We start from the raw sequence: 6,246 nt of genomic DNA, 5'->3' as shown, positions 1-6,246 counted from the left end.
CAAAGCCTCTCAATGGCCAATACATAACATCAGCAATCCAGGGTTTATATACGTCATAGGTTTCGACCATCAAAATAAAGTTCTGAACTGGTTCGTACCGGTTTATATCGTTCCTTTCTGTTCCTTTTCTAACATGTAGCTAATTAAATGACTTCACCAATCAGTGTGGATGGATCAGCATGCTATGGAGCGGACAAGCTAGTTGTATGATGGACAGACAACAAGTGTAGGGCACGAGATGCGACTGAGACGGGAGAGAGCAAGTAGCTCCGGAGGGGGAAGGGCAGAAAGGCTTTGCATAAGCGCTTTGTTGGCAATTTTTGTAGGACAAAAAAAAATGGGCAGAATTTAAATTAAATTCCCAGTGTTTCCAGATTTCTATGAAACATGACCTATAATTACTTACAATATGAGTGAAATAGTTTTCCTTCAAATTTGTATTTATTAAGCATGTTAAAAAGCAGCTTTTCTGTGTTGTTATGGTGTGGGCTACCCCAAAAAAACTGAATGGTGTGGGCGTATACCAGTCACTAAAATATTAATGCAAGTAAACTACTGATTGGCCAGCTCATCCTCCTCAGGGAGATGACATCATGTTCTATGAGGAAATAGCAAAAAAAATGAAATGGTCTGTTTGTTTTTTTAAAAAGTGTTTTTCTTCAATTTATGCTTTGTCCACAAACACAAGTATAGGACAAGTCAACAACATTTACATATGAGTTAACAGAATTAACTTTTAAAGTGAGATTTTCACTGGGCAGTTACTTTAAAAGAAAGTTATTAACCATTTCCAACGCAATTAAAATAACGGTTCTGTTCCAGAAAAGTAGAGATCACTTTCTTTCCAGGTTCTGTTTCTCAACTTTTTCCAGTTTTTGGTTCTGTTCTCTGAGCCAGTTCCTGCTACACACTGGGCGTATTGGAAAGACTGTATGTATTATCTCATGCCTTTTCAGGTTCCCTAACCGTGTAAAACTCTTTCCACACTGGGAACATTGAAAAGTCTTGTCTCCTGTGTGTATTCTTTCATGTTCCTTCAGATGCCCTAACCTTGTAAAACTCTTTCCACACTGGGAGCATTGGAAAGGTTTCTCTCCTGTGTGTATTCTTTTATGTTCCTTTAGGCTCCCTAACTTGGCAAAATCCTTTCCACACAAAGAGCAATGGTAAGATGTCTCCCCTGTGTGTGTTCTTTCATGCTCCTTCAGATTTCCTAACTGTGTAAAACCCTTTCCACACTGGGAGCATTGGAAAGGCTTCTCTCCTGTGTGTGTTCTGTCATGCATATTCAGGTTCCCTAACAAGGTAAAACCCTTTCCACACTGGGAGCATTGGAAAGGTTTCTCTCCTGTGTGTATTCTTTTATGTTCCTTCAGATGCCCTAACCCTGTAAAACCCTTTCCACACTGGGAGCATTGGAAAGGTTTCTCTCCTGTGTGTGTTCTGTCATGCATATTCAGGTTCCCTAATCGTGTAAAACTCTTTCCACACTGTGAACATTGGAAAGACTTCTCTCCCGTGTGTGTCTTCTCATGCCTTTTCAGGTTCCCTAACAGAGTAAAACTCTTTCCACACTGAGAACAGTGGTGTCGTCTCACTGGTTTGGGCGTCACTGGGACTGGATCCCCTGAAGGACTCTTCTCACGGTCAGAGTGAGAGTCTGGTCCCTCTCCTGCCAAAGACAAACAGGGTATTTGGTTAAACAGAGAGACCTGAATGAAACCTCCACATGGTTAAACTGTCTTCCTATGAGGTTTAATCACATCAGTCACCAGCTAAATCAATAAGTGTATCGATGACGTTGTCCCCACAGTGACAGTACTTACATACCCCAACCAGAAGCTATGGATTAAATGCAACATCCGCACTGACCTAAAGGGTAGAGCTGCCGCTTTCAAGGAGCGGAACTCTAACCCGGACGCTTATAAGAAATCCCGCTATGCCCTCCGACGAACCATAAAACAGGTAAGGCGTCAATAAAGGACTAAGATTGAATCCTACTACACTGGTTAGTTGGATGTGGCAGGGCTTGCAAACTATTAATTACCACAAGGGAAAGCCCAGCTGCGAGCTGCCCAGTGACACGAGCCTACCAGACGAGCTAAATTACTTCTATAGGCACTTTGAGGCAAGCAACACTGAAGCATGCATGAGAGCACCAGCTGTTCCGGACGACTGTGTGATCACGCTCTCCGCAGCCGATGTGAGTAAGACCTTTAAACAGGTCAACATTCATAAGGCCGCAGGGCCAGACAGATTACCAGGAAGTGTACTCAGAGCATGCGTTGAACAACTGCCAAGTATCTTCACAGACATTTTCAACCAGTCCCTGACTGAGTCTGTAATACTTACATGTTTTAAGCAGACCACCATATTCACTGTAACAAAGAACATCAAGGTAACCTGCCTAAATTACTACCAATTCGAAGCGCTACAAATTACAGAGGCATTGAAGAAAAGGTTTAAGAGCACATTGTGGTGGTTACAAACTACTAATGTTTGGTATACTCAGTGTAGTGTTTGGTATAGTCAGTGTAGTGTTTGGTATACTCAGTGTAGTGTTTGGTATACTCAGTGTAGTGCTGTAGTGTTTGGTATACTCAGTGTAGTGTTTGGTATACTCAGTGTAGTGCTGTAGTGTTTGGTATACTCAGTGTAGTGTTTGGTATACTCAGTATAGTCTGTGTAGTGTTTGGTATACTCAGTGTAGTGTTTGGTATACTCAGTGTAGTGCTGTAGTGTTTGGTATACTCAGTGTAGTGTTTGGTATACTCAGTGTAGTGTTTGGTATACTCAGTGTAGTGTTTGGTATACTCAGTGTAGTGTTTGGTATACTCAGTTTAGTCTGTGTAGTGTTTGGTATACTCAGTGTAGTGTTTGGTATACTCAGTATAGTGTTTGGTATACTCAGTGTAGTGTTGTAGTGTTTGGTATACTCAGTGTAGTGTTTGGTATACTCAGTGTAGTGTTGGATTGTTTGGTATACTCAGTGTAGTGTTTGGTATACTCAGTGTAGTGTTTGGTATACTCAGTGTAGTGTTTGGTATACTCAGTGTAGTGTTGTAGTGTTTGGTATACTCAGTGTAGTGTTTGGTATACTCAGTGTAGTGTTTGGTATACTCAGTGTAGTGTTTGGTATACTCAGTGTAGTGCTGTAGTGTTTGGTATACTCAGTATAGTGTTTGGTATACTCAATGTAGTGTTGTAGTGTTTGGTATACTCAGTGTAGTGTTTGGTATACTCAGTGTAGTGTTTGGTATACTCAGTGTAGTGTTTGGTATACTCAGTATAGTGTTTTGTATACTCAGTATAGTGTTGTAGTGTTTGGTATACTCAGTGTAGTGTTTGGTATACTCAGTGTAGTGCTGTAGTGTTTTGTATACTCAGTGTAGTGTTTGGTATACTCAGTATAGTGTTTGGTATACTCAGTGTAGTGTTGTAGTGTTTGGTATACTCAGTGTAGTGTTTGGTATACTCAGTGTAGTGTTTGGTATACTTAGTGTAGTGCTGTAGTGTTTGGTATACTCAGTGTAGTGTTTGGTATACTCAGTGTAGTGCTGTAGTGTTTGGTATACTCAGTATAGTGTTTGGTATACTCAATGTAGTGTTGTAGTGTTTGGTATACTCAGTGTAGTGTTTGGTATACTCAGTGTAGTGTTTGGTATACTCAGTGTAGTGCTGTAGTGTTTGGTATACTCAGTATAGTGTTTGGTATACTCAGTGTAGTGCTGTAGTGTTTGGTATACTCAGTGTAGTGTTTGGTATACTCAGTGTAGTGTTTGGTATACTCAGTGTAGTGTTTGGTATACTCAGTGTAGTGTTTGGTATACTCAGTGTAGTGTTTGGTATACTCAGTGTAGTGTTTGGTATACTCAGTGTAGTGCTGTACTGTTTGGTATACTCAGTGTAGTGTTTGGTATACTCAGTGTAGTGTTTGGAATACTCAGTGTAGTGTTTGGTATACTCAGTGTAGTGTTTGGTATACTCAGTAGTGTTGTAACGTGCATTGTTACTAGATTGACTTTTGTCAGTTTTTTTTTTATTTAACCAGAGCTAACGTCCATCTAACACCCATCTAGTTAGACGCTCCTCCCTGTACCTGCCTTCCAGACGCAAAGAATCATGGACGCTGTAGTCATCTCATCTTTCTAACAAATTACATCCTTGTTCGACAAAAGGCTATTTTATCCCTTATTAGCTATAAAAAAAAAGTTTGGATAACTAGGGCCACAAAATAAGTTGCTGTGGAGTCGTGGAGACAAGCAGTGGATCGTTCCTTTAACAAAAACACAGTAGTGCTCTATCCGTCTTCCCAAGGAAAACTAGTTAGATCATTCTAACATATATTTCACGGAACGATGAACCATGCTGCCAATATGACCAGTTAGTGCAGATTACTGTTTTAAGAAGGGCGCTCCTCCCTCACAGCTTTTACCCGGTCAAACGACGGGCCTTGGCCCAGCTCAACCTGGTACAGGCTTTAGCCCAGCTCAACCCAGTTCAGGCTTTAGCCCAGCTCAACCCAGTTCAGGCTTTAGCCCAGCTCAACCCAGTTCAGGCTTTAGCCCAGCTCAACCCAGTTCAGGCTTTAGCCCAGCTCAACCCAGTTCAGGCTTTAGCCCAGCTAAACCCAGTTCAGGCTTTAGCCCAGCTAAACCCAGTTCAGGCTTTAGCCCAGCTCAACCCGGTACAGGCTTTAGCCCAGCTCAACCCAGTTCAGGCTTTAGCCCAGCTCAACCTGGTACAGTCCAGAGGTATTTAGAGGTTTGGGCCAGGTTTCTGCATTATGGTGCCTTTACATGACATTATGGCAGCCATGTTAGCTCCCCCATTATCAATACATATATACGACTGAAAGTCTGAACGTGACATTATGGCAGCCATGTTAGCTCCCCCATTATCAATACATATATACGACTGAAAGTCTGAACGTGGCACTATGGCAGCCATGTTAGCTCCCCCATTATCAATACATATATACGACTGAAAGTCTGAACGTGGCATTATGGCAGCCATGTTAGCTCCCCCATTATCAATACATATATACGACTGAAAGTCTGAACGTGACATTATGGCAGCCATGTTAGCTCCCCCATTATCAATACATATATACGACTGAAAGTCTGAACGTGGCATTATGGCAGCCATGTTAGCTTCCCCATTAACAATAACTGGGAATATTTAAATTATATTATGTAACTGAATATCTAGAACTAGAACAATATTCAAAATGATCCATCATTCTTAATGCATAGTAATAAATTATTACATTTCTATAGTGCTTTAAATAACAGTCTCATGTCTCAGGTTCAGCCTAATGGACAACGTCCATGTTTTAAGGATATAGTGTTTATTTACAATTACATTGTTTACAAACAAAGGAGTAAAACAAGCTTATATTTTGGGTAGGACAGTTGAACTAAGCTAAGTGGGCATTTCTAAGTTATATTCTCCAAGATCCAATGGCGAGGCCCAGAGCCATATATTAAAACAATACATTAATTCAACAAGGGCAGTTTGTGGCCCTGCTTTTAAGACGGTACTCACTGGTGTTAATCAGATCATCAGTCTCCTCTTCCTCTCCTTCATCTCCCAAAACGTCTTTCTCATCCTCTTTTCTTAAGATAGCCTCCTCTTCCTCTCCAAAAGGTTCTTTCTCTTCTTTCACTATAACATCCTCCTCCTCTTCTTTCAATGTTATGGCCTCCTCTTCCTCCTCTTTAATTCTGGAAGCTTCTACCTCCTCTTCTTCCACTGTGACAGCTTCTATCCCCTCTTCATCTTTCACTCTAAAAGGTTCTTTCTCTTCTTTCACTGTAACATCCTCCTCTTTCTTCAATGTGACACTGATAGCCTCCGCTTCCATTCTGAAAGCTCCTACCTCCTCCTTCAATGTGACACTGATAGCCTCCGCTTCCATTCTGAAAGCTTCTACCTCCTCCTTCAATGTGACACTGATAGCCTCCACTTCCATTCTGAATAAAGATTATACCTCATCCTCTCCCACTGTGACAGCCTCTATACCCTCTTCCTCGCCAAAATGTTCTTTCTCTTCTTTCACTGTAACATTCTCCTCCTCTTCCTTCTCTTTCATTCTGAAAGCTTATTTCTCTTTTCACTGTAATACCCTTCTCTTCTTCTTTTACGATAATGTACAGCAAACCTCCTCTTCTTTAGCAGGAGGGGAGTAGCTTAATGAGCTCATGGTTGGCGATGTTAACTAGCTAAGTTAGTTAGGATAAACGA

At 41.2% G+C, this 6,246-nt stretch overlaps 1 long non-coding RNA gene across 1 annotated transcript; it reads right to left on the bottom strand.

The window, feature by feature from the left end:
- Positions 1–422: 422 nt before the first annotated feature.
- Positions 423–5,695, bottom strand: LOC115181938 (uncharacterized). Its single transcript, XR_003873565.1, has 2 exons — positions 5,548–5,695; positions 423–1,672 (listed from the first exon to the last, which is right to left on the bottom strand). It is a non-coding gene; the product is annotated as an uncharacterized LOC115181938 (long non-coding RNA).
- Between the last annotated feature and the right edge of the window lie 551 nt (positions 5,696–6,246).

The sequence above is a fragment of the Salmo trutta genome, unplaced genomic scaffold, assembly GCF_901001165.1.
Source record: "Salmo trutta unplaced genomic scaffold, fSalTru1.1, whole genome shotgun sequence".
In the NCBI taxonomy this organism is placed as follows: Eukaryota; Metazoa; Chordata; class Actinopteri; order Salmoniformes; family Salmonidae; genus Salmo; species Salmo trutta.
This window is presented reverse-complemented; position numbering and strand designations above follow the sequence as displayed.